General features: G+C 51.4%; 4 non-coding genes across 4 annotated transcripts; 2 read left to right on the forward strand and 2 right to left on the reverse strand.

Moving 5' to 3' along the window:
• Positions 1-1717: 1717 nt before the first annotated feature.
• TRNAK-UUU lies at positions 1718-1790 on the reverse strand. The gene has a single exon. It is a non-coding gene; the product is annotated as a tRNA-Lys (tRNA).
• Positions 1791-11804: 10014 nt separating this feature from the next.
• LOC119564036 lies at positions 11805-11996 on the forward strand. The gene has a single exon (XR_005222938.1). It is a non-coding gene; the product is annotated as a U2 spliceosomal RNA (small nuclear RNA).
• Positions 11997-21853: 9857 nt separating this feature from the next.
• TRNAM-CAU lies at positions 21854-21925 on the reverse strand. The gene has a single exon. It is a non-coding gene; the product is annotated as a tRNA-Met (tRNA).
• A 3338-nt stretch (positions 21926-25263) lies between these two features.
• TRNAN-GUU lies at positions 25264-25337 on the forward strand. The gene has a single exon. It is a non-coding gene; the product is annotated as a tRNA-Asn (tRNA).
• Positions 25338-26027: the final 690 nt, after the last annotated feature.

Genomic DNA, 26027 nt, shown 5'->3' on the forward strand with positions numbered 1-26027 from the left:
CTGGACAACTGCGGTACACGGGTCCCTCCCTCCCACACAAAATGCAACAGATCCCCAGCCGGCAGCCCTCTGTCCTGTGCTCCGGGGACTCACCGCGCAGACAGCGCCGGCTAGAGCACCCATAATTGAAGTGCTCGGATGAGCTGGAGCTGAAGCAGGCCTTAGGCTGTCCCACATACTGGCTATAACCCCACTCCAACCCGATGTAAAACATGTTTGGAACATGTCTTAACTGCTCACCGTCATCCCTTAAAAGCTCAACTGTCCCCCAGAATTCACCCGCCCACACCCCGGATTTGTCATGCACCCTGGCGAGGGCCCGGCTCACCCGGGCATGATGCTCCAGTCAGGTGCACACATCCTCCTCCTGTACCACATCTGTGCGGAAAAATATGGTCACTGTCTTCACGGCAGGCTTGAAAAGGGGGATGGCGACAAATCCCACCCACACCTGCTCCATGAGGGCTTTCTCCCCAATCTTCTCCCAGAACTGCTCGGACTCCTTGACTGAATGGAAACTAACATCAAATTCCCTGCTGTCGGGCAGGTGAATCACTGACCTCAGCTGCCGAGGGAGAAAGCCCAAGGAGCAGCAACATGCCCACTACAAAGTCACGTGTAGGGCACCCGCTCAAAACCCCCATGTGCCGCAGCCTAAGCACATGATGCTGCTGCTGCAAGGAGGCTGATGGCTGCAGTCCCTCAATCACCGCCGAACACGCTGTGGTCGCTGAAAGAGAGGCTGCTGCTGCTGTGTCGGATTTCCTCTTCGCTGGCGAGGGGCCCTCTGGTCTCAGGTCAGACCTAAGGACACTGTGGGACTCACCAACAGGTCCGGTGCTCACCGCTGGGTCAGTTCTCCCCCCATAGGGGTGTTTCCTTGCCTGGGTGAATGAGCCCCCAGACTGCTGCTCCCCATCCCCTGGGGTCCCACCACTACCCCGATCCAAAGACACCTCAGTCCCCACAAGTGCTCCCAAGGCGGGGTGAGAGACTCCTAGTGCTCCACTCCCCAGCTCCACCAATTCCGCACTCTCCTTCCCCTGGTCTCCTGACAATTCAGGCCCCAACCCTGGCCTGGACCCAAGCCTCCCAGGGATTGGCACACACAACAACCTTCTTCCTGGGGGAGGCACAGGCCTACCCCAGGCACTGCAGACACATGCTCTTCCTCCCACTCCACTCCTCTCGCAGACGTTTCACGCTCCTCCAAGTCCCAGCCAGCAACACCGCCACCTGCACCCCTCTCCAACTGGGGGGGCTGAGCCCCACCCTCCTCCCCACTCCAACGAAGGGAAGCCGAGCGCTGGGTGAGCACCTAACGCTGACGGGGCAATTCTTTCAGACTCTCCACGGAGCCCACATCACTCTGCTGTAGGAGGGAGCCCTCAATACGAAGCAAAAGCTCCAAACATTCCCCACACCCTGTCTCAGACAGGCCAGCCAGATCAGCACAGCCACGTGAAGGCAGAAAAAAAGGCAAGGAGACAGAGCTTCCACCTCCACCATGTGAGATGCAGCCATCTGGGAGGAACCTGCTATATGCCCAGAGGCCTTTATTCCTCCAGCCTGTGAGGACAGAGGGGATGTCAGGAAGTTTCCCCTTCAATCCCACACACAAAGGGCCCTTCTTAGGAAAGGCAAAATCCTGAAGAGAAAAAGACATTCAGAAGGATGCCAAAGTGATAGACTTTTATGATCTTGGGAAATAGCTCATTGCCTGACCAGGGACTTGAACCCTGGACCCTCAGATTAAAAGTCTGATGCTCTACCAACTGAGCTAGCCAGGCTCACAAAGAAAAGGAACAAGTTCATGCAGAGGAGAAACTAGTCAAGAAAAAGAGAGGAGGAAACAATAGAGGAAACCTGCTGCTCTCTCTCTCTCTCTCTTCCCAGCCCTAGCCCTGGTCTCCTCCTCCCTCCAGCACCCTGAGGCATTTTGCTAGCACAATGCCCAAGTCAACTCCACCCTCCCCAAACTCTAGAAGGCCTATCTCATCAACCTGGCCACTCTTACAGCCTCCTCTCCAGCCCTGACCAATAGGGAGGAGGATTGAGTCTCTCTCCCTCAGGCCCACCCTTCACCATTCCTGGGTAAAGACCAACACCGCCAAAGTGACTTTGGGCCAGCAGGTCAACCAAGAGGGCTGCCTCCTAGGCCTTGCTGCAGCCCAGCTGCAGGACTCAGAGTAAATCCAGCTCACATCCCTCCCTATAGGGCTCCAGGAGAGGCCAGCCTTCTGGATCCAACGTCTCCTCTGGCGTTCAAGTCACAACTGCAAGCAGGCAAAAGACTGGCTCCCACATCATTTGAAAGAGCAAGACAAAGCCTTGAAACTCCACCTATGCTTAGGTGTGAAGCAACAAGTCCAAAAGCCCCACTGAGATCTGAGCTCAGCTTGCAGTATTCAGCACTCTGACAGCTGACCTTTACGCCATGGGACCCGATGATGTCACAGTCTCTAGACACCTGTGGCCCTCAGCTGGCAGGCTTGAACTCTGCACTTACAGCTCTCCAGCTGCTCCCCCTCTCTCTGCTGCTCTCACCCCCCCCTTGGTTTATCATAGTACCTGGCCCCCCTTTCTGCCAACCAGAGACTCTGCTTTCTGGGCCCGCTCCTGTGGAGATGGGCTTCTATCCTGCTTCCTAGGACTAAGCAGCAGAAAGAGGCCTTTCCAGGAAATGGTCATGGCTTCTGGGAATCCCTGTGTGGCTCTGGACACCACCAGGAATCATTTGGCTCCTGGCACACAAGGCAACTTAAAAGCTAAGTGTCCAGCCAGGGGCTTGAACCTTAGACCCTCAAAGTAAGAGCCTGATGCTCTACGGACTGAGCTAACTGGGCTTCCCAATAGACCACAAGAGTGAGCAGGCAGGCAAAAGAGAGGCAAAAAAGTGCCAGAAACCCCTCCTCTTTTTCTCCACAGCCACTGCCTTTCAGCAGGATTCATAGAATCATAGAATCATAGAACCATAGAATATCAGGGTTGGAAGGGACCTCAGGAGGTCATCTAGTCCAACCTCCTGATTCCTCCTCCTCCTCCCTCCTGTGCCTCAGTGTGACTAAATCTCTGCACCTAGACAGCCAGTCCATCTGCTGCATCCCAATCCCCCAGGCCTAAGCCTCCCTGCCCAAGTCTTGCACCTGGCTGCATAGAATTAAATCTCACATCTCGCTGGGAACTCGACTTCTTGTGCCCAGAGAGTTTCTGCCCCCCTCAGTAGATGACCCGAGAAACACAGTGTCTGCCTTTTCTGAAGAAGTGCTTAGACTACATCATCATGTGGTCGGATGGATAAAGCATCTCCCTTTGGATCAGATGATTCAGGATTGGAGTTCCTCCATGGTTGTGCTTGCTTTGGTTAAAAGTCCTGCTTTCTTCAGGGCTGGATCCTCTTCTTGGCTGCTCAGGCCAATGCTCTGGCTTCAGCTAGACCCCCGGGAAGGAGCTGGGTTTGGGCATCACAAAGGCTAGGGCGTGAGCCCCAGGTGCGTCCAGTCTAGCCTTTGCCATTCCTGACTTGCCAAAGTAAATGGGCAGCTGCCCAGGCTAGCGTGTAGAGCAGTTTCCCTCCTCCAAATGTGCACCTGTCCCTGTGCTTGAGGGGGCTAAATAGCGCCGAGGGGGCTGGGTGTTTCTCTGCTTCTCACCAGCTGGGGAAAGCCTCTTGGGGTAAAATCTCCTGCCCCGCTGCAAAAGTGAGCACCTGGAGTGGGAATGGTCAGAGGCCCCACCGGCGGGGCTGGCCCTGTTTTCCTACCATCTTCTGGTGCTGGCCACAGAGCAACAGCAGCTGCCTCACATGCTGGTCTGTGGGTGGCCTTCAGTGGGTGTTTGGCATGCCAGGGAACAGGTTGGCCGGGTGTCATTGTGGCTGTCTGCTGGCCACGTGCAGGCACGGTCCTCCCCTCCTCTTGCCCCACCCTCGGTTGCTCTTTGGCTTTTTCGCCTTCCCTTGGAGCTGTCAGCACCAGCCACCTCTGCTGTAGGTGCCCAGAGGAGGAGAGGTGTGCTGTGCTCCAGCCTGGGACTCTTCCTCCCTCCTGCCTAGCTCTGACTATGAAGCCTGGCCCTGGCACTCCTTTCTTCAAGCGCCATGTGGGAAAGAGGAAAAACATGGGCAGCAAGCACAAGGGCCAAACTTGTGGGCTGTCAAGATTCCTTCCCCACTCTGAACTCTAGGGTACAGATGTGGGGACCTGCATGAAAGAACCCCTAAGCTTATTCTTACCAGCTTAGGTTTAAAACTTCCCCAAGGTACAAACTTTTACCTTTTGTCCTTGAACCTTTATGCTGCCACCACCAAAGTATCTAACAAAAATAACAGGGGAAGTGCCCACTTGGAAACATCTCCTCCCCAAAAAATATCCCCCCCAAGCACTACACCCCCTTTCCTGGGGAAGGCTTGATAAAAATCCTCACCAATTTGCATAGGAGAACACAGACCCAAACCCTTGGATCTTAAGAAAAATGAAAAATCAATCAGGTTCTTAAAAGAGAATTTTAATTAAAGAAAAAGTAAAAGAAAAACCTCTGTAAAATCAGGATGGTAAATACCTTACAGGGTAATCAGATTCAGAAACATAGAGAATCCCTCTAGGCAAAACCTTAAGTTACAAAAAGACACAAAAACAGGAATATACATTCCATTCAGCACAACTTATTTTATCAGCCATTTAAACAAAACAGAATCAAACGCAGATCTAGCTAGATTGCTTACTAACTCTTTACAGGAGTTCTGACCTGCATTCCTGCTCTGGTCCCGGCAAAAGCATCACACAGACAGAGAGGACCCTTTGTTTCCCCCCCCTCCAGCTTTGAAAGTATCTTGTCTCCTCATTGGTCATTTTGGTCAGCTGCCAGCGAGGTTATCTTATCTTCTTAACCCTTTTCAGGTAAAAGGACTTTGCCCAGGAGGGATTTTATAGCACTGTACGCAGAAAGGTGGTTACCCTTCCCTTTATATTTATGACATGGGCATCAGGTGAAACAGCGAGAATCCCAACCATCAGGTCAAACCGCAGGCATCACTAGCTAGGGTGGCAAATTCTAGGGCCCCAACCCATGGCAGCCATCCTGACCAAAGACCTGGCTCCAGTGGGCATGAGTCACCCAGCAGGACAGAAATGACTCACTCTTTCACACTTGGAGACAGGGAAGTTGAGCACTTTGAGCTCCAGGGCTTTACCACAAACCAATACAAGGTCCCAAAGAGATTTGAACTCAGATTGCAAGATTTAGAGGCCTGAGTGCTGACCATTACACCATGGGACCAGCTCATGCTGCTTTCTCTGGATATCAGTGACCCCCTACGGGGCTGGCTTGTGTAAGGGGGCTGTTGGCCCTTTACTAAAACTTTGTGGGTTTGCTTGATTGGCTAGTTCCCAGTACCAAGAGAAGCGGGAAGGGCCAATGGGGAATCAGGACCCAGAGACTGACAGTCCCCAGGGGCAATGGGGAGAGGCCAAAGCTCCAAGTTAGCCAGACTGACAGGGCAAGCAGTCTAATGAGGGAGTCATTATGTTGTACCATGGGTACTGTGCTATATAATTGGTTATGTTCTGGCTGTATACAGTGTATGTTTTATAGTAAGAATTAAGGTATTAGAATAAATGAATAGGATAGTGGATACTAGTATTAGTCATTTTCTTTTTATTCATGCCTTGTAAGTAACAGACAGGATCTTGTCTGTGTCTATGTTAATTAGATCAGAGGAATTTTGAAGGCCTAGGCCCCAATGTAGGAAAAGATAGTTGCAAGATTTAGTAAGGCCTAATTTACGATGCCTTACTTGTTCAACATAAAACACTGCCATTTGTTACCTTTTGACGGTCTCCGCAAAGACCTGTTTGTGTGATTGAGGAATGTATGCATCAGGAAAAGATAAGGTGTGAAGGCCATTTTTGAAGCCAGATGGCTAAGGGAGGAGAAGTGAAGAGACTGAAGAGACTCAAAGACACCAGAGAACCATCAACGCACATCCATGGTTGAGGAGGGGCAGACTGACGAACCTCAGGTGAAGGCTGGCACCCTTAAAACACAAGATAATAGATTAAATGGAAACCTGACAGGCTGACGCTCCCGGAGTGTTTTGGCCATCAAAAGATAACACCCACGGAGGAGTAACCGGTCATAAACTGACACAGCAAAACCCATAGACTTCAACAAGAAAAAGGACTATAAGAACAGGGTGCTTTGCCATGGGGCTTTGGGTTCGTCTTGCCAACAACTCCAGGAGCATCGGTTCGTGACCAACAGAGCCCGGCTCCCCTCTGCGACCAATCTGGCTGGCCACTAGATTGATCCAGACTCTGGACTGGTAACTATAAATATCGGCTGTCTGGTCTGCGTGCATGGTGTATGTGTGCGTGACTGAAAAGCATATGCTAATTGCCCAAGAAGAGCCGGGGAGCAGAGCTGTGCTGGTGTAGTGCCAGAAACTGCTATCTGTAGGAATTTGCTACATGTAGCAGTTACTGGTACCTGAGGTTGTTCTTATTGGATGACTTGTCCTAATTTGCTAAAACTTGACAGTGGCATGGGATGGAAGCATCAAGTCTTTGGCTTCCAAACGACCCTGCCTGGTGTACGTCTGTATCAATTACCTCTTTATTTATTACAATAGCACAAGGAAGTCAGTCAAACAAGTGACACAGTGGCCATTGCGAGTCTATGCTGACGTAACGAGAGTTAACATAGGCTTGTAGTGTAGCTATGGCCTTAGGTCTATGAAATGTTTGGGTGAGGTAACAGGAAAAGGATGAGGGGAGACCAAGATTCATTCAGGTGTTTAGGCTCCAGCTTTTGTGGAAGAGGCCTTACTGCACCCTAAAGGCTCAGGAACAAAGAGGCCCATAAGAACGAAATATCATGACTTTATTAACATTTCTTGACTTCCGGGTGTATAATTCCTGTTTTTAGAATTCTTGGGGTTGTCAAACCCTCTTGGGGTTGTAGACGTGTGTTCATTATGTTTTGAGGGCCAAAGCTGTAAATGGGTTCAACAAAGAATTAGATCAGTTCCTCAGGATAAGTGCATCAGCTATTAACTGAGATAATCAGGGATGTCTCCGCATGCTCTCGGTGTCCCTAAACCTCTGACTGCCAGATGCTGGGAGTAGATGATGGGATGGTTCACTCAGTGATTGCCTGTTCTGTTCATTCCCTCCGAAGCCCCTGGCACTGGCTGCTGTCAGAAGATGACGTTCTGGCTGACGATGTGTTATCATTAGGTTTTATCTGCCATAGGGCTGGATTAATCACATAAAACTGGGACCTGATTATGTTTTTACTGTTCTTTTGCACACCAAGTCAATGCCATTATGTCTCAGTTGAGCATGTCCGTGGAAGGAATCGCATTCCAGAGCTTCTCGGGCTGAGATCACTATAATCTGCAGGCGGGGAAAAAAAGTGTGTGGAGGCTAATTAAATATTTGGCTAAAGCTGGGGGCACTTGGTGAGCGCAGCACATTAGCCAGGGTTTGTTTCTACCCAGATATGTTCTGTCTCCCTGCTCCATAGTCGATAGCACAGCCTGTGGTGCAGGGAAGATGGCTAATGAAGTGAGCAGGTCGGAGGAGGCAGGTTAGTCAACGAGGAGAGCCGCACGGATGGAAGGTGGGGTGGGGCAGGGAGGGATGAGACAGACGCCCAAGTCCTCACCCCCCCGCACCCCAACCCTCTGCCCCAACCCTGAGCCCCCTCCGCACCCTGAACCCCTCATCTCAACCTCCAAGAGCCTGCAGCCCCAGCCAGACCCCTCACCCCAAACCTCTGCCCTAGCCCTGAGCCCCTTCCTGCACTCCAAACCCCTCATCCAAATGCCACCCCAGAGTCTTCACCCCCAGCCAGTGCCCTTGTCCCCCTGCACCCCAACTCTCTGCTCCAGCCCTGAGTCCCCTCCTGTACCCCGAACTCCTCATCCCAACCCCCCCGAGCCTGCACCTTCAGCCAGAGCCCTCACCACCCCCCAAAACCCAACCCTCTTCCCCAGTCCTGAGCCCCCTCCCACAGTCCGAACTCTTGGCCACACCCCCACCACACATCACCTCCATATTGGTGCACATAACAAAATTCATTCTGCACATGGATGTAAAAAATTAAAGGGAACATTCCCCAGGGCCCATTAGTAAATGTTTATGGCCTGTCACAACTCAGTAAATTGTCTGGGGGTGGAGGCATATGGGTGGTTTTGGGTGGATCCTGCCTCCTCTGGAGGTTTGGGTCCTGTCCTTCACTCACCCCACGGTGGCGGCTCCTGCACCGCCGGTGCTATGGGGCTGGCTGGACTTGACTCTCCGCTCCGGGCAGCAGGGCAGAATTAACTTTTTGTGGGCCTGGGGCCAAACATATCTGTGGGCTCCCCTGGGGAAGGATTGTAACAGACAGGAGAGTGACACGGGAGTTGTCTTTGACACAGCACACAGCTGCACGGGTTTTATGGACAATATTTACATGTTTAACTTGCAGATGGAGGTGGCTGCAACCAGGGGCCCAGCAATGGGAGCCCCAGGGCAAAAAGATCCACACAAGTGTCCAGCAAATACATTCTAAACGACCAACTACAAAATCAACCCTGTGGGGACAACCAGCAAACAAAAGCCAAAGCTGGGCAATCCACCAGCCCTGTGCTGCTCCCATGGAACGGGAACCTTCCAGCTATCTTCTCCCGCACAATTCCCACCCGAACCACCAGGGCTTGAATCCCATTTTCCTTTCCAATTGGGGTGGATTTAGAACATTGCAAAAATAAAAAATATGAAAAATACATTTTATTTCCAGCATCATTATTCACACTGGTTTTGCTAGCCCCCGAATGGGACCAGAACCACATCCCTCCGCAGAACGATCCCCCTAAAACCAGTGCAGCCTCAGCAATTACAGTAGAGCCTCAGGGTTACAAACACCCCAGGATGGCGGTGGTTCAGAACTCTGAACAGAAAGCTCTGGTTGTTCCTTCAAAAGTCTGCAGCTGAACAGAGATTGAATACAGCTTTAAATCTTTACTATGCTGGAGAGAAATGTTGCTTTTAACCATCTTAATTTAAATGAAACCAGACAGAAACAATTTCCTTACCTTGTCAAATCTTTTTTAAAATTTTCCCTTTAATTATTTTAGACTACATTTAATACACCACTGTGCTTTTTTTTTTTTTTTTTTTGGTTCTCTCTCCTGTTGCCTGATTACATATTTCCAGTTCTAAATGAGGTGTGTTTTTGACGTGTCAGTAGGTAACTGGTGTTTGCAATGCTAGAGGTTCTACTGTAGCCACCACACAAATCTCACTTAAAGTCCAGTATTCATTAAGTTATTTTTTTCTACTAGGGACCAGGCTGCTGCAATGGGGATGGATGGGAGGAGCCTAGCTTGGCTTCCAGGGAAAAAATTTTTAGGCCTGACTGGGCTTTGTAAAACCAAAATTACCAAAAAATCCCCAAACCCTGCTACTGATCAATCACTGAGCAGACATCCAGCTGCACCAAGCAGTGCCCAGGTCACCAAGATCTCGAAACACAGGCCTCAGGAGATTACAACTCCCATGAGGTATGAGGACCTGGTCAGGGAGCTGCACTAGAAGTACACATTAGACGGTGCCAAGGAAGATTAGCAGCTCTCAAGATGAAGGAATTCTCCACCTGCCCGCAGAGCTAGTTGGGAACCTTTAATTGGAAATTAGCCCCAGCCCAAGGGAAGTCTCTCTGCAGTCATCAGGGCTGTCACCACAGCCTGGAGGAGACGAACACTTACCTTAGCGACAACAGCAGCTGCTTTGCTCCCGGCTGGTCTTGCCCAGAATCACTGGGTGAATGCTCTGGAACTACTCCATAGGACTCTGGGGTGGCCTACGCTCTCTGAGCATATTGTTCTTTCTGGATCTGATCTTGGAATCCCCACAGGCTCATGTCACTGCACACAGACCCCACAGCTCCCAGATGCTGCAAGCAGACCCCAGAGCTCCCAGGCACCCCATGGGACAGGGGACCCTGGAGTTCCCAGCCACCACAGGCAACAGAGGGAGCCCCCAGCTCCCAGACACGGCAAGCAGAGCCTGGCGTTCCCAGTCACCATGGGTGATGGGGAGAAGCCGCAGTCCCCTGCCATTGCAGATAGCCCCATAGCTCCCAGCTTCTGCGGGCGGACGCCAGAGCTCCCAGCTGCCACATGTGGTGGAAGAATGTTATGAAGGCCAAGACTAGAACAGGGTTCAAAAAAGAACTAGATAAATTCATGGAGGATAGGCCCATGTGGCTGTTCCTTCCCCAGAGAACCAGCAATGAGCTGGTCTACATCGCCCATAGGCATGGCAGTGCCAATGTCCCCCGCATGGGTGATCTGTGTGACATCGCGGTGATCACCCACGCCTTCCGCCTGCTGACGTGTCCCGACGCCATGGTCGCAGCAAACGCCCTCCATGACGCAACAAAGAAGTGGATCGGCAGAGCCCCCTCCAACCAAGACACCGCCAGCTTCCTGAGCGGTTCCCTGGATGGTGAATTCGGACGGGACGGGCGCGACATCGCTTCACTGTGGTCCCGCGCTCGCAATGCCACGCGTCACCTGGGGAAGCGCATCGGCTGCCTCTGGGAGTGGTGCGAGGAGCGCCAGGAGCTGGGAGTCCTGGTGCCGCAGATCAGGTCTGAGGACAACACCATCGTCACCCCGAGCGCCAGGGGCATGCTGGAGAGGACCCTGAAGGCGGCCATCCACTCGCTGTACATGGAAGCCCTGAAGCGTAAACCGGACCAGGGTAAAGTCTTCGAACTGACCAGCAAGTGGGACGCCAGCAACCACTTCCTCGCCAGGGGTGGCTTCACCCGTTTCGCTGACTGGCGGTTCAGCCACTGCACTCGGCTCCACTGCGTCCCACTCAACGGAGCCGTCCGCCACGGGAACCGAGACGAGCGTTGCAGGAAGTGCGGCTACTCCAACGAGACCCTGCCCCACGTCCTGTGCAGCTGCAAGCCCCACTCCAGAGCCGGGCAGCTGCGCTGCAATGCCATCCAGGACCGCCTAGTGAAAGCCATCGCACCATGCCTGGGGGAGGTCGCCGTGAACTGCGCCATCCCCGGCACTGACAGCCAGCTGCGACCCGACGTGGTCGTCACCGACGAGGCCCAGAAAAAGATCATCCTCGTCGACATCACGGTCCCCTTCGAGAACAGTACCCCGGCCCTCCGAGAAGCCCGAGCTCGTAAGCTGGAAATTTACACCCCCCTGGCCGACACCCTGAGAGCGAAGGGCTACGAGGTGCAGATGGACGCCCTAATCGTCGGAGCCCTGGGCGCTTGGGATCCCTGCAACGAGTGTGTGCTGCGGACCTGTGGGATCGGTCGATGCTACGCACGGCTCATGCGGCGCCTCATGGTCTCGGACACCATCCGATGGTCCAGGGACATCTACATCGAACACATCCCCGGCCACCGACAGTACCAGGAGGTGTGAGCCGGGACGACATCGTGCATCCACGATGGGAAAGGGACTGAGAGACTTTTTCCATTGGACCGTACGAACTGCAACCATAAACTCACTGAACATTAAATCCCACCAAATGAGGGTAAATCCATCCTCATCATCGTATCCGCTCATTATACTCCACACCTGAACATAGCCATTATATGGACAACATACCCCCAAATCTCAGTGTCTGTATTTTGACCGGTTAAACTTTTACCCCCAATCGGGGAGATTGCAGATTGTGTATTCCTTATGCCACCAGCTCCTAAACCAAATTTTGCACCCCTTGATAATCTGTACCTTATTCCCTGATAAACAGAAACTTCTATGCTTACACTCTGTACCGTTTTCTTTTTACTTCAACATCATCTTAATAAAATTATTAAATCTGTTCTTATCAGTTTAATCTCTGACATGTTCTCTATCTGAGAACTCAATTGAAGGGATTTTTGGAACAGGGATCTGGAACAGAGGCTTGCTCCATCCACTCCACGCATCAGCCTGGTATTGCAGTCCTGCTGGGTATGGTGCACCTCCCCCTGGGGAGAGCATGATGGTTCAAAAAAAGAAAAAACGTGTCCCATTTTGCTCTTTTATTTGTAACCTTGAGCTGTGTTTTCTGTCAGTTTCTCTATTTTCTCTTTCTGACGTGGGTGCTTTTCTTATTTCTGCTCTAGTGCTGTTTCATAAAGTACTTAAGAGGCTGGTTCTCACACATAGTGCTTTCCAGAAGTGTGGGCTTTGGGTCTGTGTCTCTCGGCAGTGTCCCCACAGGAGAGAATAGTTTCATTCCTTTCCCCTTGTGAAAATGTCCCTGTTGGCACAGAGGGAGCAGTTTAGAGGATCAGAAGAGGAGAAAGGTTTGAGTCGATTTGTAGACCCAGAGGCTAATGGGAGGGGGGACCCAACTCCCTAACAATCCCCCGTCCCCAAAGAAACTGTTCCGTACTGTCCCACCCACACCCAACTACCCTCCAGGTTCACCCCCAGGCTCCTTCCGTCTCCCTCAGCTCCTCCGTTCTCCCCTAGACTGGAGCGCCCTGGCAGTGCAGCCCTAGTGGTTTAGGGGCAGCCGTGCCCTCAGACAGGCCTTCCAGCTTTGTCCTGCCCTAGTGCTGGCCCCCAAACTGACACAGGGTGGTGCTGTTGCAGCCCAGAAGCCTCTGGCCAGAGGCGGAGGAGCCTGAGAGCTGACAGGGAGAGCAGGGGTAGGCGCCAGCCAGTGCTGGGCTTCCCCAGTGTCTGCCCTCCGCAGGGGCTGCTCCCCTTGAGAGCATCAGCCTCAGAGCCGCCCCCTGTTGCTGGCACGGGAGGAAGGATCGGGTGACGGGGCAGTTCTGGGACTGCTGCCCTGAGGTGCTGGAGCCTGGAACTAGGGGAAGTCGCGCGGGCTGCTAAACTCCCTGGCAGGAAGGAGTTTCCATCCTATCCAAGGTTTGCAGGTTCGTTCAGTGGCTCTCTGCTCCCCCACTGTACACGTCCCAGTGCCCCGGCCACTGCCCCACTTCCAAAGAGCTGCCCAAGGGCAGGCCCATCCCAGCCCCTTGCTCCCAGTGCCAGGAATTAGGATGGGACTTTGAACAACCTGCTGGCTCGTCAAGTGCATGGGGCTGGATGGGTGTTCCTGAGCCGTCGCTGGGGATGCACTGAAGCCTTCACATCCATCGGCAAGGAAAAGGAGGGCACCCACCCGCAGAGAGGAAGTCTGGGAAGGCGGGGAGCTGGGTGGAGAAGGGAGTGGAAGGTCGAGTGGGGAGGGGAAGACGGGAGAGGTAGCTGCAGACGGAAGCAGGGTCAAGGAAGGGGAGGTGGGGTGTATTGGGGCCAGAGGGATGGGTGGAGTGGGGCAGAGGGTAGGGTGGGGCCAATGAGGTAGAAGGAGAAGGGATGGTGACTGAGGCAGATGGAGAAGGTGGTGTGGGGCACAGGGCAGGGGACCCCCTCTCCCATGCCTCCTGCCCAGCCCCTCACCCCAGAGTGCTGTGGCTGTGGTTCCAGTCTCAAGATGCCAGTGTCTCCTGCCCTCTGCCTCCCCCCACGACAGCGCATGTGCTTTATAAAAATAGGTTTATAAGTGTGACTGTGATGTAACTGGAATATGCTTTATGCAAAAGGTCTCATTACACAGCTTATGATCTACTGAGTGTGTCCATCCTATTTGTATGAATGTATCATTATTGTCTCTGAAGCTAGAAATATGAAGTATTACTCTAAAGTCCTATTGTAATTATGCAAAGTGGGGGCCATTCATGGTGGCTTGGAATTTTGGTGGCTCTCATTAACTAAAACAATTGGTTGTTGTGACATTCCCTTAACCAGACCAGTGATCTGCTCAGTCACTCCAATCTTTGACTCTGGGAGCCAGCCTTACCCTGCTCTGCTGTGAGCCCCCCACTCCTGGGCCGCTCATGCACAGCGTCTGGCTTGTAAACTGATCCCAGCTACTTGCAAGCCAATGACACTAGTCAATATCTCCGGTCCCAGACACAAGCTTGGGAACCTCCATCTTGCAGTGTCCAGTTATGCCCACCGGATGCTGCAAGCTTATAGGAATTCGTCAATTTAAGAAAGAAATTGACATGGACCAGGCTTGTTATCCCCAGCGGAGCCTCTGACCACTGCAAACCAAATGCACTGCTTCAGGCAGAACAAACAAATAGATTTATTAGCTATAAAGATATGCTTTGACTTCTAATCACTTAAAACCTAACAAGTCAGATTTGGTCAAATGAAATAAAAGCAAAACGCATTCTAAGCTGATCTTAACACTTTCAGTGCCCTTACAAATTTTGAGCCTTCTCACCACAGGCTGGCTGGTTACTTTTCAGTCAGGCTCTCCCCTTTGATCAGCGTTTCAGTCTCTTGGTGCTGGTGGTGTCTGTAGATGTAGGCAGAAGAGAGACAGACTGGCAAAATGTCTCTCCCTTTTATCATGTCCTTTCTTTTCTCGTGGCTTTGCCCCCGCCCCTACTTCAGAGTCAGGTGAGCATTACCTCATCAGTCCCCAACTGCCCACATGAAGGAGGTGATTCCCTCCAGGGTCTAACAGATTCTTTTGTTGCTGCCTAAGCCAGTGTCCATTGTTCCTGTGAGGCTGGGCTGGGTTTGTCCCATCCATCCCCTGACGAGGTGTGAACTGCCTCTCTCTTCTTGGAGAGCTTTTGCATGGGCTTGCTTTAAGCCATGAGGATACATTTTCAGCCTGGTAACTATATACATAAAATTATATCCTATAACTTTACTGTAACAATCACTATACCAACCATGCTCAGTGCATCATGAGCCTTCCAAAGATATCCAACATGACAAGCTTTGCATTGGATGCCACACAATCATTTTATAAAGATGAACATGGGGGTGTAGGGTGTTCCCTCGAGGTACAGAGCATCAGACCTCCCCTCTTAGTTTACTGAAGGAGGGTTAGTCACTGACTATCTTGAAGGCAGTTTCTGGTTATAGTTCTCTTGGCATCCAGCCATAAAGGCCATGAGGCAGCGTGCCTCAGTTTCCCCATTCACACACAGCAAACCAGGTTTTTTTATGGTTTCTCTGCTGTGATCAACTTTAAACCGGTTTACACGTATTAATGGAAAAGTAGCATCATCATAAGGTGTAACATCCGTGTCGAAATTCTTAGCCTCAAAACTTAACATTAATACCAAAATTTATCACCACAGATGCGTGTTTACAAGTATCTTTAGGATACCATGCCCTCCGTTCCGATAGTGTAGTTTGAGGTTAGTTTGTTCGTTACCCATGGTGTCCTTTGATTCTCTCCCACGTAGTCAGTCACTGGTTTTTCTTTCCCTCCAGCGTTCCCCTCTGTGTGGGCTCTTAATTTACGCATGTTTCTGGTATTTTGATATCTCAGGATCTGGCAAGATAAGGGCCCAGGGGGGTCCTGCACATTGGCTGGCCCTGTGGGGAGCAGTCTCCCAACCCCAGGACTGTACATATGTAGGAAATGCAGCTCCCCTTTAGGGGTTACCCTGTGTTTCCCCCTCCCAGCACTGAGTCCTCCCCTGCCCCCTAGAGGGCTGTGATCCGTGCTCTTTGGGCTAGGGGTGTTTAACCTTTGATCGGATTCACCCTTTCCCAGCAGCTTTCCCATAACTGCTCTCTGTGTCTCACCAGCCCGGGGGAAAGCCCCCCGCCCCCATGAGTTGGGTCATTTGTGTTCTGGCAGACGACCACCTAGCAATTTCCTGGTCTCAACTCCTCTGCTGTGACAGGTGTTGGAGCTGCATCTTGATGTAAAGAGACACATTTACTTTCCAAAAACGTATCAGACATAGAGTCCTGAAAAAATTGGGACCTGGATTGGGGTACCCTCTGTCACCCCTTTCTCTGTCCCTGAGAAGGCAGCTGTGTGACTGCTCCCCTCCAGGAAGTCAGTTACACAGTTCCTTCTCAAAACCTGGGTCACAGGCTGCATGCCTGGGTGCACAGATGCTGACCCAGCCATCCTCCCAGTGTCCTGGCCCAAGTGACTCATGAGGAGACATTCCTGTACCCCCACTATTCCTTCCCCAGTTTCCTCCTCTGGGCCCCCTCCTTCAGCTGCAGAACTCTGCCAGCTAACAACTGGGACCATTTCCTTAATCACTGACAACACCTCCCCTGCACCCAGGGCATGTTGCCTTCTGCTGGAAGGAGCTAGTCTGAGCCCCTCCCATACTTGGAAGCGCCCCGCTTCCCTGTGTTACAGAGTCACAGGAATCCTCACCCACCTCAGTGGTTTCTGAGATTCTCTGCCCCTTCTCTGGGCTCTCCTCTGGGCTACATTGTGCTCTGCTCCCCAGAGCTGCTTTTGTCTCTGGTTCAGCTGTAACCTGCTGCAGCTAACAACCTGGACAATTCTCTCCCTGGCAGGCATTTCACCCCCATCCCTTCCTGATGTGGTGTTGCCACCAGCTGCAGCGTAGGAGTTGGTCTCAACCACTCTCCCACCTGGAAACACACAGCTTCCCCCAGCTGCAGAAGAATCAAGGAGACTCTCTCCCATTCTCTCAGCAGTTCCTGAGATGTTACCCTTTCCCTTGGGGGTCCCAGCAGAACACTCTCTCCTGCTGCAGGCAAATACTTTAAGCTGAGCTTTGCAGAAAAAATCAATACCAAGGAGCAGGTCGAACAGGAGGTGTTCCATTAGCCCCACAGTCAAAACAACTGGGCAGATCTCTCTATCAGTGTTATAGAGGGTGGACAATTTATAAGTTTACCCTGTATAAGCTTTATACAGAGTAAAACAGATTTATTTGGAGGTTGAATCCCACTGGGAGCTGGGTGTCTGGGTGCTGGAGATAGGTGACCTGCTGAGCAGGTTTTGGTTAAAGTCTGCAGCTTTGCGGGTGTGGACCAGACCCGGATCTGCAGGCTGGCATGTCTGGCTCAACAAGGCAGGGTTCTGGAGCTCCAAACTGGCAGGGAAAATAGGCTCAGAGGTAATTCCAGCATGTCAGGTGACATTCCCAAGGGGGTCTCTGTGACCAAACCTGTCATCGCCCATTCCTCCTATGATCTGCCCTAGCACCGCCCTTTCACCTGAGGCCCTGCTCCTGCACCGCTCCTTTCCATAAGGCTCCGCCCTTGCCACAGCCCTACTCCCGAGTTCCCGCTCTTGTGTTTGCCTTCTCCTAGAGAAGTATGTGTATGTAATTGCCTATTCATTTCTTTAAGTAGCGCCTTGCTTCTTTTGGAGTGCTGGCAGGGGGGAGAGGTTTCTGCTTCTTTTTGTTTTTAATTTCCCACCAGAGAGCATGTAACAATGCTGGTTCTGGTGGGACCCAACTAAGAGTGCCAATTCAGGACAAATTGCTTAAAGCAGGGCAGTTACAGACCAAGGCTGGGGTTTTCCCACCTCTAAGGCAAACCAAACCAGCCAGCCAGAGAGGACTTTGGTTTTACCCCACTGGCTAACCACAAGTCACACAAGCAATTCCCTTAGACACGCCAGTTTCCCAGTATCACCACCAGTGCCACTCAGTATGGGGATGAATGGTTATGCAAACCAATACCCCAGTAAAAGACAAAAGGTTCTCCTGATCCCAAAGGACCAAGCCCCAGACCCAGGTCAATATATAAATCAGATCTTACCCACAAATCACGCTGTTGCTAATCCTTTAGAATCTAAAATGTAAAGGTTTATTTATAAAAGGAAAAAGATAGAGATGAGAGCTAGAATTGGTTAAATGGAAGCCTTCATAATGGCAAAGTTCTTGGTTCAGGCTCGTAGAAGTGATAGAATAAACTGCAGGTTCAAATCAAGTTTCTGGAGTATATCCACAGCTGGGATGGGTTATTCAGTCCTTTTGTTCAGAACTTCCATTTGTAGCAAAGTCCCTCAAGAGATATGAAGCAGGACTGAAGACAAGATAGAAGTAAGGCAGCTGCCTTTTATAGTCTCTTCCAGGTTTAAGGACACCTCTTTGTGCTTACTGTGGAAAATTACAGCAAAATGGAGTCTGGAGTCACATGGGCAAGTCATATGTCCATGCATGACTTAGTTCTTTACAGGTGGCAGCCATGGCCCACATGCTACCTTGCATGTTCCCAGGAAGACTTCTTATGTGGATTGGAGTTTTCCAAGATCCATTGTCAGTTAAGTGTTTCTTGACTGGGCACTTAATGTGCACATTCCTTTCTCAAGAAGCTGACCAAATGCTTTACTAAGGCTACTTCAGAATCAAAACATATTGATTTACAAGTACATAGCCAATATGTATAACTTCAACTACAAAAATGATGCATGCAGACAGACAGCATAATCATAATCAGCTAATCATAACCTCTCCATAGACCCCTTACACAACAACCGTTATACAATATTTGCTGCAAATATATAACAGGTTTCAGAGTAGCAGCCATGTTAGTCTGTATTCGCAAAAAGAAAAGGAGTACTTGTGGCACCTTAGAGACTAACCAATTTATTTGAGCATAAGCTTTCGTGAGCTACAGCTCACTTCATCAGATGCATTCAGTGGAAAATACAGTGGGGAGATTTATATACATAGAGAACATGAAACAATGGGTGTTACCATACACACTGTAATGAGAGTGATCACTTAAGGTGAGCTATTACCAGCGGGGAGGTGGGGAACCTTTTGTAGTGAGAATCAAGGTGGGCCATTTCCAGCAGTTGACAAGAACATCTGAGGAACAGTGGAGCGGGGGAATAAACATGGGGAAATAGTTTTACTTTGTGTAATGACCCATCCACTCCCAGTCTTTATTCAAGCCTAAATTAATTGTATCCAGTTTGCAAATCTCCCCCACCCCCGCTCTCCTGCTAGTAATAGCTCACCTTAAGTGATCACTCTGGTTACAGTGTGTATGGTAACACCCATTGTTTCATGTTCTCTATGTATATAAATCTCCCCACTGTATTTTCCACTGAATGCATCCGAGGATGAGAGCTGTAGCTCACGAAAGCTTATGCTCAAATAAATTTGTTAGTCTCTAAGGTGCCACAAGTACTCCTTTTCTTTTTGCGAATACAGACTAACACGGCTGCTACTCTGAAACCTGTTGTTAAGTGGACACCCTTTTTGAGCTGTGTGTGGCTGTATTCCTTGTAGATTTATATATTCTGTATTTTGTTACCAGAATGAAGTATTTTGTAGCTGGCTGTTACAATTTGTTTAACTTGAATATGCTCCCTCAGACTTCACCACCTGCCTTTCCCAGTAGCTCCCTGCCCCTTGCTCTCTGTGGTGGGAACAAGCCTCCAGAATGAGTGTCAACTGGATTTTTGTATTTAATTACTTCTCTTTGTTAAATTATTTATTAGTGTCTTTTTAAAATTCATTGCACTGCATTTTTTTCCTGCCACTGTCACCTGGCAGCTCAGGGACATGAGATTCTCATCCATTGCGTTTCTGCCCTCGAAAAAAAAACAGATCACACTTCAGTATCTTTGTAAATAAAAGCAACTTGTAAACAAACCAGCCGTCTCCTCAGTGTGCAGTTTGTGTCTCTTTGGTTTCAGTCGATGTGTGCGCAGCACGCATGGGGTGTGTGTGTGCGTGTGTATGTGCAGTGTGTGTGGTGGGCAGTGGCACTGTGTGTGTGTGTGCAGTATGTGTGCTCACATGGGAATTCATGGGGAACTCGCCAGCCTTGGTGTAGCATTTGAGGCGTACTCGGAGTGAATGTAGCACTGTGAAGTGTCAGGCCCAGCCTGCATGACCATGTCCTCCCTTTATCCTTGGCGCAGATACAGGCAACACTAGTGTAAGCTTTCCTCACGCTGCCCTCCACCATCATTTGTAGTGAGTAGGGGCACGCTGCAGCACACACCACACTTGATGGGTCAGCCTTGTGCATGCTGGGGTGGCCACCTCCCCATTGATGAGACCTGGTACCACCTTCTTCCTGGAGCTGCCGTCTGCCCTGCTGCCATCCCTGCCTGTGTTGCTGTTGTCTTCTCTAGCAGTTGGCTGGGAGGCGCGCATTGGCCCCATGCCATGTAGCCATGTTGTCTCGAAGGGTGAAAGCAGGAAGAATGGTGCCTTCATAGCCCGCCCCCATATTCCATAACATCATTAAGGAAATATTTCTCAAAGAACAGTAAAAGATCAGAAACAGCCAGTGTCCGCATCATGCTAAGGGTATTGGGATTTTCTTTAAATTTTCCAGACCAACCCCTAACACATGTTTGAAAATAAGACCAAGGTTTCTTTACTCTCTAGAGGAAGGAGACCCCAGATGGGACTTGAACCCACAATCTCTGCCTTTGGAAGCCAATGCCATATCCATTAGGCCACTGGAGTGCTATAGCTTAACTGCTGGCAGGTTGGAAATTCCCTCTCATAAATGCACATGCCTCACATTAGCTTAGACGCCAAATACCCCCTTTATGTGCCTTACAGAAATGTCTGCATCCCCTGGCAATTGGGCAGGTCGCTGACAGAGCTGAGCACCACCTTTCTGCAGCCATCTTTAGAGAAGAACCCCACCCTAGAGTCACACCTCCCTCCTCCAGCACCTCCACATCTGTGGCTCTGAGTGCCAGCAGGATGATTAGGGGGGAATCTGGGGTGGGAAGGGGGGTCAGGTCAGCCTGTAAGGAGTAACCAGGTGGGGCAGACCCAGCGGGAGGCTATGGGCTGCTGATCGGTTTGTTGGGATCCGAGCTCTAGATCAAAGCTGCACAGCGACCTGACACCCAGGGTTACAAGGCCAACATAGTGACCCCCTCACTGGCCTCAGTGAACCCCAAGCCCTTGTTACTCAGGGCATTTAGGACTCTCTGTCCCTTAATAGCTTCTGGGAGCTCCCCAGCAGGCTGCGGGCATCAGCCGCCTTCTGCCCCACAGGGTAGACTCTTGGCGCTGTGCCAGCCGCCCCCTCGCTTGAAGGCCCAGTGGAAGAAGAAGGAGGCCAGTGCTGGCAGAAGAGGGTTTTGATTCATCGACCTCTGTGCTATGGGCGCAGCACGGTTCCTCTGTGTCACTCTGCTGGCTTTTCTTCAGCAGCCCCAAGTGGCCCTGACTCCAGGCTAGTGCCTTGCAGGCTCTGGCATGGGCAGGGAGTGGGGCAGGGTGCTGGGCAGCGGCCCTGGCAAACCAGCTGCTGGTAGGTGTCTCTGTGGTGTCATGGGTCAGTGAGTTCAGCTGTTAATGGAAAGGAGGGGGAGGTTATGCTCCCCCAGGGATGCCACTGAAGGCTCCTTGCGGGCTCCTCAAGTTCTGCTGGGAGCCTTGAAGTCCCCCTTTGCCACTTTGAAGGTGTCCCTCTTGGACACAGTGGGTTCACCTGCTGGCTGGAAGAGTGTGGGGGCCGCGCCGCAAAAGCCCGTCTCCGAGCAGCCACGCCGGGGACTCAGGTTTAATCCAAGTGCAAAACCTTCAGCCAGGTACGTTTCGCTCCCTTCCCACCTCCGCCCAAGCGGCAAGGGAGAAACAGATGAGACGCGCCAGCTGAAGACGCCTCCCTCCCACTTCCCTGTTGGCTGCGCAAAGCCCTTGGCATGTCTCATGCCTCCTCAGGGAAGCACGGCCATGCTGCCCCAGCCTGAGTCCCGGCCGCAGCCTGGCCTGCCCCGGCTGACGGAGCGCAGAGCCCCGCGAGTCAATGGCAGGTTGAGTCAGGAGCTGCGGCTCTTTCCCCCGACAGCCACACAGAGCTGCCCAGAGCTGCCCAGCGTCCCGAGAGCCTCCCTCGTGTTCTCCTGCAGCAGCAGGGTGGGAAAAGGGGACGAGGAAGCACCGCTGCCTCAGGCTGGGACAGGGGCCCTCACCACACGCAGGCCTCTTGCCTTCAGCCCAGGCAGCCAAAGGTGCCGGGGAGCTCCCTGGCAGGCCCCCGCCTCAGCCGCCTCTGGCCTCATGGCCTAGGCTCTTGGCGCTCTGCTGGTCGCTGCCTCGCTTGAAGGCCCAGAGCAAAAAGAAACAAGCCTAGCAGAGGATGGTTTTGATCCATCAACCTCTGGGTTATGGGCCCAGCATGCTGCCACTGCACCACTCTGCTGGGTCTGTACCCACAGCCCCCAGCCTCCAGACTAGCGCCTTGCGAGCTCAGCACTGGCAGGCAGATGTGCAGCAGCCTTGTATCTCTGTGGCGCACTGCATCAGTGTGTTCTGCTGTTAATGCAGAGGACGGTGGTTTGAGCCTGGGACGGTGGCTGAATTTCTCCCTTTTTCTGGCTGGATTCCCCTCTCTCCCAGGACCGTCAGCCATGTTCACACTCAGTGCTTACTGAGCCCAGCACTTATTCTCACAGCTCTGCCAAAGCACCTCAGTCCTGTCCCTCCATGACCCTTCCAGCCAGGAGAGGACCAAAAGGATTCCCCTCTTGGGGCTAATTCCACCCCCTTGCCACAGGGCTGTTTCATCCTCCCGTGAGAAGGGAATGATGGTGCTTGTATGAGCAAGTGTCTTAACTCCTTCTCCCAGTTTTCAATCAAACTCTGCATATTGGGTCAGATCCTCGGCTGCTCTAAACTTGTGTCAGTGAAGTCAGTGGAGATACACCCATTTACACCAGCTGAGGATATGGCCCATACCCTTTAAAGCTGTATCCCCACACCTAACCCCTAGGCAGCTGAGCACAGGTAGTGTTGTCTAGTGGCCAGAACAGAGGCCAGGGAGCCAGGAGCCCCATGTGCTATTCACTGTGTGACCGCAGATAACTCCCTGCTGCTCGCTGCGTCTCAGGTTTTCCTCCTTTGCAGTGTTACCTACCCCTGGGGTCAGAGGTGAAAGGAAGCCGGTAGGGGCCGGGACGGCGTACCGGTAAGAAAAGGTGCAGCAGCATACCGGCAAGGAAGTGGAGCATTCAGTACCGGCTTCCTTTCTGACCAGTTACTGAATGTAAACCTGCTTCGCTTACAAGGGCTGAAAATAGCAAGTTGTACGGTCACTGTCATAGATATACAGGGAAGGGTAACCACCTGTCTGTATACAGTGCTAGAAAATCCCTCTGGCCAGAGGCAACATCCTGTTACCTGTCAAGGGTTAAGAAGCTCAGCTAACCTGGCTGGCACCTGACTCAAAGGTCCAATAAGGGGGCAAGATACTTTCGAATCTTGGGGCGGGGGAAGACTTTTGTTTTGTGCTCTTTGTTTAGGTGTTGTTCTCTCTTGGGACTGAGAGAGGCCAGACAGAATCCACCTTCTCCAACCCATCCTAATCCAACTCTCCAATATTGCAACCAGTATAGGTAAGCCAGGCAAGGTGGATTGGTTTATCTTTTGTTTTATGTGACTTTTCCCTATTTTAAGCGGGAGGTTTATTCCTGTTTTCTGTAACTTTAAGGTTTTGCCCAGAGGGGGATCCCCTGTGTTTTGAATCTGAATACCCTGTAAAGTATGTTCCATCCTGATTTTACAGAGATGATTTTTACCTTTCTTTTTCTTAATAAAATCCTTCTTTTAAGAACCTGAGTGATTTTTCCATTGTTCCAAGATCCAGGGGTTTGGGTCTTTGATGATTTTGTAACCAATTGGTGAGGATATTATTCTCAAGCCTCCCCAGGAAAGGGGGTGTGTAGAGCTTGGGGCAAAATTTTGGGGGAAGACGTCTCCAAGTGGGCTGTGATAAAAATAAAGGGAAGGGTAGCCACCTTTCTGTATACAGTGCTATAAAATCCCTCCTGACCAGAGGTAAAACCCTTTCACCTGTAAAGGGTTAAGAAGCTAAGATAACCTCGCTGGCACCTGACCAAAATGACCAATGAGGAGACAAGATACTTTCAAAGCTGGAAGGGGGGAACAAAGGGTCTGTCTGTGTCTGTGATGCTTTTGCCGGGAACAGATCAGGAATGCAGCCTTACAACTGTTAGTTACTAAGTAATCGAGCTAGATTTCCTTTTGTTTAATGCCTGGTAAAATAAGATGTGCTGAATGGAATGTATATTCCTGTTTTTGTGTCTTTTTGTAACTTAAGGTTTTGCCTAGAGGGATTCCCTATGTTTTGAATCTGATTACCCTGTAAGGCATTTACCATCCTGATTTTACAGAGGTGATTCTTTTACCTTTTCTTTCATTAAAATTCTTCTTTTAAGAACCTTACAAGGGCTGAAAATATCAGGTAGTATGGTCACAAAAGCAAGGCCCTTCTGAATTCAGGAGGAATTTTGGATGTGCACAGAACACAGACAGGACTGGTCAATGCACGGTTACAGAACTGCGGTAAAGTGGAACAATTTTCAGCTTGTGTGATTGGAGGATATCTGGATCCATACGGTAAGACTGTCCTACATAAATGAGGAAAAGGTGAGGTACTTTTGTTATTCTTTTGTTCCACTCTTTGTTTCTGTGGGGAATTTGCCAGGGCAATATTACTGTCTTCCCTTTCAACAATCAACACTAAAAGAAATGACAATGGCTGTTGAAAATAGCAATTCCAGTCCGAGTTAGCACTGGGGAGATGCCAGCATTTGTTGCTCAATTTTATTCTACTTTTTCCACAGCACGTTTCAGTGGATCAGCATATTTGACTGGGGAGAAATGAAGTAACAAGCAGCCCAAATTGAGCTTGAGCACTCCTGAGTTTTGAGAATGTTCAAATGTGGAAGACAGGTGCTCGATTCCCTTTCTGAATATTGGATAAATCAAGAAAGGAAAAGCCAATTTCTGCTTCCCTGGCTCAGAATGGAAATCCTCCTACGGGCCTGGTACTGTATCTACAGCTGCCCAGGTCCTCGAGTAGAGCCTCCCCTCCCTTACTTTTCATTTTAACTTCTTGTGGGATCCACAGACCCCGCCCCCCCCTTGCTAGGCTTCAGACAAAGACGGGCACTGTCCATTCAGTCCACCCAGTTCCTCCTTTGGGGGCTGCCAGGCGAGGTCACACCAGCATCCCTCATCCAGCCTGGGGAAGTCTTTGAGGGTGATAGCCGGACCAAAGCCTTCTACTTCTTGGGCACACTTGTTCCCCATTCACAGGGCCTCCCCTTCGAGCAGCCAGCTCCCCATTCACAGCAAGCTGCAGCGCATGGGGTCTCAGCTTCCCCGCTCCCTCCCCCTCCCTTTCCTGTGGATAGTGGCCAAGGGAATGCTGGGAAATGTAGTTCCTTCCCTGCTCCAGGGCTGGCTCTCTAGGCAGGGAGCTGGCCAAGGAACTACAGCTCCCAGGGCCCCGTGGGCTCTCAGCTCCCAGGCTGGATCCCTGCTGCTCCGAGGCTCCACTTGGGCAGCGCTGCGAGAGGGGAGGAAGCGAGTGTTATGGGCCCGTCTGAGCTTGGGCCTGGCACGGTGGAGCCACGGTGAATCCGGTCCTGTCCGGGCTAGCGCCTTGCAAGCTCTAGCGTGGGCAGCAGATGTGCAGGCTGCACAGCCTTGGTAACAGCAGACAGGTCTCTAGGTGTCTCTGTGGCGCAATGGGTCAGCGCGTTCGGCTGTTAACCGAGAGGATGGTGGTTCGAGCCCACCCAGGGACGCTGGTAACCTCATGCTATTTCCTTGCTCCTCAAGATGTGCTGAGAGCCTCAAAGGCCCCCTTTTTGCCACCTCAAACTCGACTCTCTTGGCCTCAGGGGGTTCAGCTGGTGGCCCGCAGAGTGCGCTGGATGCGAGTCAGAAACCCATCTCCCAGCAGCCATGCCGGGGGCTCGGGCTTAATCCTCAAGGCCTAGTGCAAAACCTTCAGCCGGGCACCTTTCGCTCCCTTCCCTTCCTGCCCCCGTGCTGCAAGAGATAGACACACACACAATCTCTCCCTAACCTGTTTGCAAACCCTTGGCGCGCGTTTCCCAAGCTGGGCAACCTGCTCCCAGCTGAAGGTGACTACACACCCTGCCAGGGGCAGGCTCTGCTCAGCCAGGCTCTGCACCGCCTGCACTAGACAGGTGGTTCCCAGCCCCAAAACTTACTCACATTTCACCCCAATGGCCCCAAACTGCCTCTTTTAATATGCAAATAAGGAGCAGCCATGCTCAGGCCTCTCCCCAGCTCTCCAGGGCAGCCTGCAGGCAGAGAACAAGGTGAGATTTAAATTAGCCAGGATGAAAAGGAGGACTTGTGGCATCTTAGAGACTAACCAATTTATTTGAGCAGTTCTTCTAGAGACGCCCTGGGTTCCCTCATGCCTCACTGGGAACTAAAGGGAACCCGCCCCCCCCCCTCCCACC

Source organism: Chelonia mydas, chromosome 22, assembly GCF_015237465.2.
Source record: "Chelonia mydas isolate rCheMyd1 chromosome 22, rCheMyd1.pri.v2, whole genome shotgun sequence".
NCBI classification, from domain to species: Eukaryota; Metazoa; Chordata; order Testudines; family Cheloniidae; genus Chelonia; species Chelonia mydas.